General features: G+C 33.8%; 2 protein-coding genes and 1 long non-coding RNA gene across 3 annotated transcripts in view; all 3 read right to left on the bottom strand.

Moving 5' to 3' along the window:
* The window catches only part of LOC124441010 (eukaryotic translation initiation factor 2 subunit 1-like), a 33,904-nt gene extending 24,830 nt beyond the window's left edge, over positions 1 to 9,074 (bottom strand). The window contains exon 1 of the mRNA XM_046991447.1: positions 9,060 to 9,074. The gene's annotated coding sequence lies outside the window, so the exon portion shown is untranslated. The remainder of the gene's footprint in view (positions 1 to 9,059) is intronic.
* LOC124440513 (eukaryotic translation initiation factor 2 subunit 1-like) overlaps positions 1 to 12,435 on the bottom strand; it is a 150,028-nt gene that overhangs the window by 75,597 nt on the left and 61,996 nt on the right. The gene's annotated exons all lie outside the window — the stretch shown is intronic.
* On the bottom strand, positions 9,422 to 12,214 carry LOC124441128. The gene is made up of 4 exons (XR_006946879.1): positions 11,972 to 12,214; positions 11,701 to 11,899; positions 10,652 to 10,738; positions 9,422 to 10,221 (listed from the first exon to the last, which is right to left on the bottom strand). It is a non-coding gene; the product is annotated as an uncharacterized LOC124441128 (long non-coding RNA).

Below are 12,435 nucleotides of genomic sequence, written 5' to 3'. Positions count from 1 at the left end.
TGGTTTGAGGATTATATGGTATGATAAGAGGATCACATGGTGGTAGTACAAAGATGATGTGGTGATGGTTTGAGGATTATATGGTATGATATGAGGATCACATGGTGGTAGTACAAAGATGATGTGGTGATGGTTTGAGGATTATATGGTATGATATGAAGATCACATGGTGGTAGTACAAAGATGATGTGGTGATGGTTTGAGGATGATATGGTATGATATGAGGATCACATGGTGGTAGTACAAAGATGATGTGGTGATGGTTTGAGGATGATATGGTATGATATGAGGATCACATGGTGGTAGTACAAAGATGATGTGGTGATTGTTTGAGGATTATATGGTATGATATGAGGATCACATGGTGGTAGTACAAAGATGATGTGGTGATGGTTTGAGGATGATATGGTATGATATGAGGATCACATGGTGGTAGTACAAAGATGATGTGGTGATGGTTTGAGGATGATATGGTATGATATGAGGATCACATGGTGGTAGTACAAAGATGATGTGGTGATGGTTTGAGGATGATATGGTATGATATGAGGATCACATGGTGGTAGTACAAAGATGATGTGGTGATGGTTTGAGGATGATATGGTATGATATGAGGATCACATGGTGGTAGTACAAAGATGATGTGGTGATGGTTTGAGGATGATATGGTATGATATGAGGATCACATGGTGGTAGTACAAAGATGATGTGGTGATGGTTTGAGGATGATATGGTATGATATGAGGATCACATGGTGGTAGTACAAAGATGATGTGGTGATGGTTTGAGGATTATATGGTATGATATGAGGATCACATGGTGGTAGTACAAAGATGATGTGGTGATGGTTTGAGGATTATATGGTATGATATGGATCACATGGTGGTAGTACAAAGATGATGTGGTGATGGTTTGAGGATTATATGGTATGATATGAGGATCACATGGTGGTAGTACAAAGATGATGTGGTGATGGTTTGAGGATTATATGGTATGATAAGAGGATCACATGGTGGTAGTACAAAGATGATGTGGTGATGGTTTGAGGATGATATGATATGATATGAGGATCACATGTTGGTAGTACAAAGATGATGTGGTGATGGTTTGAGGATTATATGGTATGATATGAAGTTCACATGGTGGTAGTACAAAGATGATGTGGTGATGGTTTGAGGAGGATATGGTATGATAAGAGGATCACATGGTGGTAGTACAAAGATGATGTGGTGATGGTTTGAGGATGATATGATATGATATGAGGATCACATGTTGGTAGTACAAAGATAATGTGGTGATTGTTTGAGGATTATATGGTATGATATGAGGATCACATGGTGGTAGTACAAAGATGATGTGGTGATGGTTTGAGGATATGGTATGATAAGAGGATCACATGGTGGTAGTACAAAGATGATGTGGTGATGGTTTGAGGATGATATGGTATGATATGAGGATCACATGGTGGTAGTACAAAGACAATGGTGATGGTTTGAGGATGATATGGTATGATATGAGGATCACATGGTGGTAGTACAAAGATGATGTGGTGATGGTTTGAGGATGATATGGTATGATATGAGGATCACATGGTGGTAGTACAAAGATGATGTGGTGATGGTTTGAGGATGATATGGTATGATATGAGGATCACATGGTGGTAGTACAAAGATGATGTGGTGATGGTTTGAGGATGATATGGTATGATATGAGGATCACATGGTGGTAGTACAAAGATGATGTGGTGATGGTTTGAGGATGATATGGTATGATATGAGGATCACATGGTGGTAGTACAAAGATGATGTGGTGATGGTTTGAGGATTATATGGTATGATATGAGGATCACATGGTGGTAGTACAAAGATGATGTGGTGATGGTTTGAGGATGATATGGTATGATATGAGGATCACATGGTGGTAGTACAAAGATGATGTGGTGATGGTTTGAGGATGATATGGTATGATATGAGGATCACATGGTGGTAGTACAAAGATGATGTGGTGATGGTTTGAGGATGATATGGTATGATATGAGGATCACATGGTGGTAGTACAAAGATGATGTGGTGATGGTTTGAGGATGATATGATATGATATGAGGATCACATGGCGGTAGTACAAAGATAATGTGGTGATTGTTTGAGGATTATATGGTATGATATGGGGATCACATGGTGGTAGTACAAAGACAATGTGGTGATGGTTTGAGGATGATATGGTATGATATGAGGATCACATGGTGGTAGTACAAAGATGGTATAAAGATGATAACAAGGTGTTAAGGGCATAATATGCACATGCAATAAAATGATACAGAGATTGATAACAGAAAGTTCGAAGGACGGTACTTTATACTTAGAACAAATGTACTTTTCTTGTTCATAATGACTTCTTCGATGGTTTTGATTTAAGTTTCCAAAGCTTTTAAACCTTCTTCTCAATTCATTTTTGACGTTTTGACAACATAGGTTGGTGGTGAAATACGATTTATCTTAAAGAAAAAGACAATTTATTCGTAAATAATCGCTGTGCTCTGTACAATCTTAACTTTAATTTTACAAACAAAATTTCCTAAACATACATACAAAAACATACAGAAAATAAACATTTGAAGATATTTTTTCACACTTGACACAAACCTTATGAGATCAAGCACAGAATGAATGTATTGCTTCTACTTTTTCTTCGTTTGGTTCAGTTTTTTTCACGTTAACATTTCCAAGTTTAACACAAATAACTAAAATACTCCTCAAAATGGCGGCTAAAATTGTTGTCATAAGACATGAACAACGAAATGCCACAGAGTGGATAACGTTTTATTTTACAATAAGCAGAGAAAGACATTGAAAATAAACTCATTTTTAGTTCATTTTCAAAGTTTCCAAGTCAGTTTTCATAAATTCAAAAATATAATGTTCATTACCAGTTGTTTGTTGACTAGTTCACAGTCCTCTGACCGAGCGCAATGAATAATTATCATTGCTAAATGTTTAAAATTCTATATGATAAATTACAATAGACAGAACATTGAATATCAATCTAATAATAGAGCACACAAAGCAGAGAGATGCTAGGCAACCAAATTAATCAAAATATTGATATATAAAATTATCGTTTGCTACACCCAAAAATATCTTTTTCCTAAAATAAAAATACAGAGAAAATCCCAATGCTCTCAAAAAATCCAAGATTTTTGGTTTCGATTTCAAAAGTTCGTAAAATTGTTTGCTTTGAAAGTAAGAACATATTCAATATTTAAGATCATCGACTTGTAATAAACTATTGAATAAGTCCAACTAAACAAGAGAGAAATGCTCAACACTCAACAAGATAGAAATAAATTAAATAGTCCATTCAAATATTCTGCATGTGTATGACAGTGTACAATATCTTCTCGCTGTTTTTAACAGTAACCAGAATTTACCATCATTATTTGGCTTGTTTTGAAATCAACTACTTAGGAACACTTCGAGAGAAAACGATGAACGATTACATCGAAAATTATCATTCCATTCAAAGTTAATAATGACATAAATAGAAAAATAAATATATATTTACATACAAAAGTTTAAAGAAAGTTATTAAATGGCTACATTAATTAATTGTCAATTAGCTACGCAAGATGTAAACAAATATGTCCTTGAAAGTTTCCGTTTTTGAAAAAGAATGCGTTTTGAAGAGTTCGCATTTTACATTATTATACAGTGCATGGTTATTTTTACGATAATAAATAATGAATGTGATACTTAAATATATTAATAGAGATAAATGACTTACATTTAATTGAAATGAGGATAGTAAAACTGTAAAACATATAAGGTGAGTGGTTATTTCTAAATATGAAGGTTCTAATTCATCAGGCCAAAGTCAATTTAAAGTTCTTCTGGTATGTAAGGCGAACAATTGAATTCTTCAATACGGCTCTCTGGTATGAGATAACCTCCAGTACCATTTCCCATTTCCGCTCTCACTTCTCCAAGACGATCTTGAAAGTTTTCCTCACCATTGCTTTGGTTATTTTGCTCATTTTCTGAACTTTTCGTGTTCTTCGAAGTTTCATCAGGCAAATTATCCATGGCTGTGTTTGTATAAAATCAAGATAAGAAGTCTTTATTCACGGAACTTTTTCATACAATACACTACTTTAAAAGTTAATTGATAATGTTTAAAATTTGATTTTAATCTTACAGACAACCAAAGTATTTGATACACGATCGGGTAACAAGTATAGGAAAGAAGGATTCTGAGACAAGAGATGCCTTTAATTCGTTGCATTGCTGCAAATTTCGTTGTGCTATTTGACAACAAATATTACCAGACGCAAATACAATCAAACATTTTTCAGGCCGAGTAAGCGCCTTGTTATATGAAATAAGTATTTTTGTAACATTCCCAAGAATCGCAAAATAAATAAAGCAGCGTAGAAAATTGCATGCAAGTATGAACATAGCCCCCAACAGAAGTGAGAATAGGTTCAAATAGACAATTGAATATCCCTATCTTATGTCGTGAGGGCTTGGGCGCAAAATTTTGGAGTTAAATTTGGGATAATTTTCAACTGTACAAAAAAGGTATGAAACACGATCAAAGCATGGCAGCTAAAATTAATGAACATTCGATACACTATGCATAAGGTCAAAATTCAGCAATTTAAAAATTTATATGATGTTGAACTGTATTGAACACAACGACAAAAAAGCCTAAACTAGCTTGTACTATCCATTAGAAATCCAAACCATGCAATTTTGTACAAATTCACTAACAACCTAAAAATGCAATAAGTATAAGCCTAAACTACTCTTTGAAAATTAAAAAAAACCCGCAATTTTGTACAAATTCACTAAGTATACTAATAATAAAACCAAAACCTATCTCGCAGCTTTAGCTAAATAAGTACTAACAAAATTTAGCTCGAATAAAAGTATGCGTTCTCTTGTAAACAAAGTACCTGTTCTTGAGAAACCACAAATAAGAAAAATAGAAATGAAAAATTGCTTTTATTCCTTGAGTCACTCATACACTTGTGGTCTTGTGCAAACTAACAAGCTATCAAGTATGTGAAGTATATTTTCGAGTCAAGAAGTATATGACGGGAAACATAATTCAGTAGAAAACAGCCAAAAGCGCGCATGATCTATTGTCTAGTGGTGTAAGTGGTCACGGTCAGGTGGTATCGTATAAAATCTTCCATCGTATTATATTTTGCATGTGTTTATGCATGGACAACAATGCAAAATCTATATTGTGTTGTTTCTTGCCGCCTTTCAAAGTCAGTTGAGACGACTAAAGACGACATTTTGTTTGAGGAATTAAATACGGGCATCGAGGAGCATTCTGCCTCCGAAATTTTAGGAAAAATTGCTTTATTAAATCACAATGAAGGTGATATTGTTCAACATCCAGCGGCGTCAAGTCAAAACAAACTGAAAGATTGTATCGACTTAAATGGTACGAGATGGTTAATAAAATTTAGTATCATTGCAAAAATCTATCATCGGTTACTAGCGAAAAGCTGACAAGCAAGCCCATTGAAAATAACTGCACTGTCTCACAAATTTCTACCAACGTCGACCCAAACAAGATGAAGGATACCGGTTACTTATGCGGAAGGTTTTGTCAACAACATCACGACAAAGAAGACTTTCAAGCTAAAATTTTGTTGCTTTTTGTTAAAGGTAGCGTATCTATATCTATGTAATCTGAAAATAAAGTTGTTTAGTTGCATTTGAATGAAGCAAATGCTGATGTTCAATGTGCGATAGGCTTTGGTAAAGTTGGCAAAGATGCTTGCATAGACTGCGGTCAAGCATATGTTGTAGTTGCTTCTCACTGCAGCTTTTTGTCGTGTCAAAATACATGATACTTTTCCTTTTAATTTTATCTAAAATATTTGTCTGAATCATTTAATACATGGGAACATGCATGCTTCACTGAATTGGACTTTGTGTTTCATAAAATAACTCGATGTTTGTAATAGTTCAATTTCAAAGACTCGTGAAATAAAACAATTTCATTTTGTATGACAGTAATCTACCTTCAGTTATAATCAGGGCAAATAGCGATTTTTCTTGTATTGCCTGATTGCTATTGATTTGTATCTACAGCAGCCTTCTAAACAGGATGTTTCAAACTTTGATAACTTTTGCCATGGTTTTGAAACTACCATTTGGCACATGACACTTTAGTTGTACCAAGCATATGTAAGATTTATGAAGGAAAGTCATGATGCTATGGAATAGGACGACTGCGTGTTAGCAAAAGCCATCTTAACACAAAATTACATAATTGTTTGCACATTTAACATCAGCATTTGCTTGTTTCAAATGCACATAAAGAACTTTATTTTCAGATTTAATGAACGTAGAAACACAGTCCACAACGAAAAGCAAATAATTTTTAGCAAGAAACCTTCCACAACGACAAGCGTAATTTCGTCCAATTTCGTGAGACATAGTGCTTTAGCCAATGATAGCTTTTGCAAAGTTATAATTATTACTCGTATAAGTCAAATTATTACAATCTCTTAGTTTGTTCTTTGCCACAAGTTGTTGAACAAAGTCTGTTTTTCGAAATTTTCAGATGCAGAAGACTCCTGAACCTTTGTATTCAAAAGAACTGTCGTCTTAAATCGTGTTTATTGACTTGAAAAGGCAACAAGAAAAGATCAGCGACTTTCGCTTAGGCACGTTTCGAACGTTGTGCTTTTCATGTGCCGAACCTAATTCATATTTGGTACGGCAAAGAACGACGTGGCTCGACGTCGATTTAAACGTCGAACTTAATTTGTCGAATTTTGCGCATGATCACAACGATCAAAATCGCAAAAAAATTTTGCAATATGCAAATTAACCTATCAATCTAGGGTGGCACGACACTATTCTTACGTACGTTTCAATATGCAAATAAGGGAATTAAGACAATTGCTAGACGACTTGCCGTTTTTCACATCATTAAACTTACTATAAATTTAGAGATCGCATGACGCTTTTCGTACGCGTTATTTACCAGATAGTTTGTGAAAATTCATTAAATGTTTCAATATTTTATAGCAGATGAAAAATACCTCAATTTCAATTATTGCATACAAAGTTTCTACGAGGCATAACGGTATATCATATAAGAATACATCAAAACTTTTGCACAACAACTATTAAACAAGAAATTTAAAACATTCTGTTTAACACACCATGTATAACAACAATAAACTAAAATTATTACCACTCGCTTTAGTGAGGATCGATCGTCATTTAAGGTCGGAGATTTACATTCAATTGAAATTTATTTTCAACATGAGTCAAATAAAATAAATAAGCTTTCTTACCTCTCACAGCAACCTCTCTTCTGAAGTACAAATCTCATATACTTCACAAAATAGGTCTGACTCTGACGGATTACAATGAGAAATACTCTACAAGAGTATGAACGATAAGTCTGTCGTGAAAATGGTTTGTGACGTATTCAGCGCGGTAATGAAGCGGGAAATTCGGTTACATTTTTTATGTAAATAAGGCATAAGAGCGCAATAAGAGGCAATAAAAATTTGCTTTTTGACGAATAGAAAATACGACAACGAAAAGTACATTTGTTCTAATTAGTAAATATTTCAATTATCATTATGTTCACGGCGAACTTGTACAAATTATAGATATTTATAGTTCATCAGGAATAAGAACATGACAAACTCTGCTTGTTTTATTCTTTTCTCTGACGCTGCAAAAAACAGCAGCTCATTAAACATACGTCAGTTGTATGATTTCAAATCTTTGATACATCATACAAGTGGGCAAAATGTCCAATGGACTCAAGTGATGTCCTTCTGATAATAGTTACACAGTCAGAGAAAGCAAACATGAGACAAACATTGTGTAAATGGTGTGAACACTTGCTTTGTTATTTTATTTTGTTTTGGAAACACATAACTTTTCTTCAATATGCAAAAGACATTGTTATGATATCACAATGCATAATTAGCTTTAGAAAAATCTAATTTTTGCTTAAAGTTAACATAAATTATTGCCAATGTCACAGGGTCCTAATATTATTGATTTCAATGCATTGGGATGGTGTCTTTGTAATTTTCAAATAAACAACTAATGATTGTATATGTCCGTCTTAATACAGCATGGGGTACTTAGGGAAATGGTAACAGGATGATATGAGGATAGTAGAGGCACCAGGGGGATGTAATTTTAGTGATACAATATACTTTTCATAGAAATATAAACCAAACACTTACAGGTTGTTGTAAAACAAATGTTCCTTTCTTGTTCATAATGACTTCTTCAATGGCTTTGATAGATGTTTCCAAAGCTTTCAAACCTTCTTCTCGATTCATTGTTGTTGTCATGACAACATTGGTTGGTGGTGAAATGGGATTTATCTTAAAGAAGAAAACAGTTTACAATCAAACAGTGAAATTTTCAAAAGATTATTTATCATTGTATGGTATTTAGGCCTGGTGCAGCTGTTGTAAGATATAATTACATTGCTGTGCACATTTGGTACATCTATAAATAATTAAATTTTGTTTTCGTGAACATCAAAATGTTCATCCTCGCTGTGTTTATGTAGCAATATTGCAATTTGATGCATTTCAATGAGAATGATCTGTCATATACAGTGGTGTGAAACAAAGCTTCATGCTGTTCTTGGTTCTTAAGTTTCTTTTCCTTGACAACTCATTTATTGACAGTTGTCTTGCTGTACACAATGTTCAGTAGTATATATAATAATCATTCTACAATTGAAATCTTGACATAAACATATTTAAAAGTTAAAATGACATGATGAATATGAGGTATAGCTCTATTGGTTAAGAACAGTTCATGTACGACGTCAGATGCTGTTAATGTTGATTCATAATGGTTTCAAAAAAGCTTGGCTGACTGATAATTATGCTAATAAACACATAACCCTGGCTGTCACATGTTACAATCGTAAACAAAATCTCAGCAAACTTTTGCCATAAATATAAAGCAGTTTTAAAATTCAAAAGGAGTAAAGATCTTTTTATAAAATCTAACGATGCTCAATGATTACAGTACAATAGAACTTACCTAAATGAAGTCATAATGTTAAACGTCGCTCGATTTTGAAATAGAAATACAAACAATTCGTTATGTTGATGATGGCACAAAATATGTAAAAAGATATAACGCAGATTGCTTAATCAGTTGCATTTTTCATTGAAAACTTTTCAGGAACCTCAAACGATAATACTTTAAATACAGACGAACAAGTTTACAGTTTGAGTTTACAAGACTGACTTTACCGATTCTCGGAAACATCCGGTGGAAACTATCGGTATTCGCCGATTATTATCGATTTCTGTCGTAAAAATGGTTTGTGACGTATTCAGTGACGTAATCAGTTTTCCGGCTATAGGAAAAATTATCGTAACGCGAAACCTAACCATAAGAGAGATGAAAATTTGCACAACGACATCGACATCACGACATCGAAAAGTACATTTGTTCTAATTAGTAAATATTTCAATTATTATTATGTTCACGGCGAACTTGTACAAATTATAGATATTTATAGTTCATCAGGAATTGAAGGAAGATTTAAATCATACAATTCAATAAGAAGTTCCAAATATAAAAGTAAGAGTAAAAATATTAAATATTCAGTCTGACTTTCTGCTCCAGATTCCATTCCTTGATCCTCTGCAACGCTCTCTGGAACGTTTTGTGAACGGGAATTATTTTCATCTTGATGTACTTTCTCCAAGCTCTAGAGATTTTCTTCTTGTCCGTGTTTGATTAAAGTTAGTTCTGAATTTTTTCACCGTTTTTTCGCTATTTTCCTTACTTTGTATAAAATCGAATTTAAATACAGTTGACCAACTTTAAGAACTTAAATCATTCATTCTGCCACAGCTACATGACACACCAGTGCAATGCAACAACCGACATGCCACAATGTTGAACAACAACGTAACAACACGCAGCATGGTGTATTTAGACAACTTTTTGCTTTTTTACGACTATTGTTGTCAGTACATTATAATAGGTGCGTGGGTTGGTCCTTTGAAAAACGCGTCTCGTCGTGGCACGGAATTTTGGAGAGTACCATCAACAAAAAAGATGAAATTGGTATGTGCTGCCGTGCAAAATACCCATAATGCAACAGTCACTTCATCTGATATGCTTCCTCTGCAAGGGGAAGTCCCTTAACATACCCATCATGTAAATGTAGGACAATGCATCGTAAGATCTGTGGACAGAGCGTATTAAGGGAAGAAACAATATAATTGTTTTAGAGGAAAATTACAGAAAACTCTGTCACAAAAAAATCTTCAGTGTAGCCGGCCCTGGGTAAGCAGAAGTCCTACTTGACTAAATTGACTATGCAGTTTTCTTCTGTCGCGCGTAATGTCCGTTTCGTGTTTGTCAAGAAATTATAAATATTGAACTTTGCTTTAGAAATTAGAATACACAAGCCATGAGCCACCAGCTCAATAAAACGTGTTTTCCAGGGAATATAATAACGAGATAATCATTGTCTCCAAAGAATACGTTCTTACAAGTTAGTGTGCTACAAATATGGTTGATATTCACAGACAAGGAAAGTGAACTTCGTCGCTAAAATTTAACATAGTAAAATTTTCTATAGGCAAAAATATCTCATAAGACATTTTACGTACTTTGAAGATCAGCTACATAGCATTCAGCAACCCTTTCTTTACTTAACACTTCACAGTTAATTTTCGCAGTGAGCAGTGGACAAGAGCCTAAAATGCGAAATATTATGGCACGGAAGATTAAAATCATGATTTACAATCAAACGGCCAATTTTACGTCTTGCGGTCAATGTTATAAAATTGCCCGTCATAATTAACTTGTTTAGAGATTAACTATTTAGGAATGAAACAATCTGATGACAGCAATAATCACTTAACAATTATCTCGTTATTAAAAGGTTAAAAGCTGTGAAATAAAACGATTTGAAATGGATAAGTTATTCTGAAACATAGCCTATAGAACAATGACTTTAAAATTCAAAAATTTAAATAAACCTTCCACTCACTGTCTCAAAGAGATGTGAAATTGAGTGTGTGATGAGTGGAGTGTGGAAGGTTTATTGTAATTTTTATATTTCAATGTCATTGTTGTAAAGGTTTTGTTTCAGATTAACTTATCCATTTAAGATTACGATCTTGTGGTGTTTATCACTAAACTAAAATATCGTTTAGTTCTTAATTATTATTTATCCAGTATCATTTAGTGTCATTTAATGGTCAAAATAAAGAACAAAGTATAAAGAACGAGGCATATTATATAAGTAGATAGTGAATGGACGGGTATTCTATAACATAGCATGATCTTGTGGTGTTTATCACTTTGGTAGTTATGGTTCGTTTGGCATAGTAAAAAAAGTGTCAAATATGTATGTAATAATGTATAAAAAGTCATAGCCACCTCTAGTACTTAAGGCAAGTTTGTCACAAATAGAAGATTAAGAATCTAGTGAATATTGCGATAACGCGATTTCCGTATGCGCTCGAAAATCTCGTACAATTGCACAGTTTTGCGAACGTAACATTTACGTTATAATAAATAAAGTTGCCTTCAAAAAAAATAAAAAGCATTGTCGTTAACTGATAGAATATAACTTCTACGTATTTGAAAATTTTCGCAGTAAAAGCAAAAGCAGGGCGCAAATTCAGTAAATTTATGAATATTTTGCACAAACCTTATAAGATCAAGCACAGAATGTATTGTTTCAACTTTTTCTTCGTTCGGTTCTGGTTCTTTCACGTTAACATTTCCAGGTTAAATGCAAATAAACAAATTACTCCCCAAACATTGTAGTCATAAGACAATAAAGCAATGTTCTTCTTCCCAATTTTCCGCTCCGTTTTGACTCCAATTCAGCGACTGCCAAAAGCAAGCTGGATACGATCGAAGGAAGAACCAAAAGTCTTAAAGCTCTCACCCAAATCTCACCAAGAAACGACACGTACATTGCATATTCCTTCGGTGTTGGATCTATGGACGACTGAACATTGCCATGTAATAAAGAACCAAGTAAAAATCCACAAAGTACGCCGAATAAAATGAAAAATAATATCATATGTTGTTTTGCGTGTTTTAATCCATTGTAGGAACGCTTTCTTGAAGTCATTGTCGAAATTTTGTAGCTCTGAGTGCAATTCAAAGCAACAAATAAACACTGAATCTCAATTTCACAATAACAAAGCCATTAATATACCGCGCCATTGACTATATATAAATATTCAATACTTAGAGGATTAAATCACGTGTTATGCAGTAGCATATTGCTGATTTGCCTTTAATATTAGAAACATTTGTGATTTATGTAGTTGTACAAAGAGCAAACCAGTGTTGTTTTGCAAATTTTTTAAGCAAGAAAACTCAGCACTCTAAAGGCATCATCAAGAAGCTGTAAGTACAATGCTAACAGAAT

This window comes from Xenia sp. Carnegie-2017, unplaced genomic scaffold (assembly GCF_021976095.1).
Source record: "Xenia sp. Carnegie-2017 unplaced genomic scaffold, XeniaSp_v1 HiC_scaffold_1, whole genome shotgun sequence".
NCBI classification, from domain to species: Eukaryota; Metazoa; Cnidaria; class Anthozoa; order Malacalcyonacea; family Xeniidae; genus Xenia; species Xenia sp. Carnegie-2017.
This window is presented reverse-complemented; position numbering and strand designations above follow the sequence as displayed.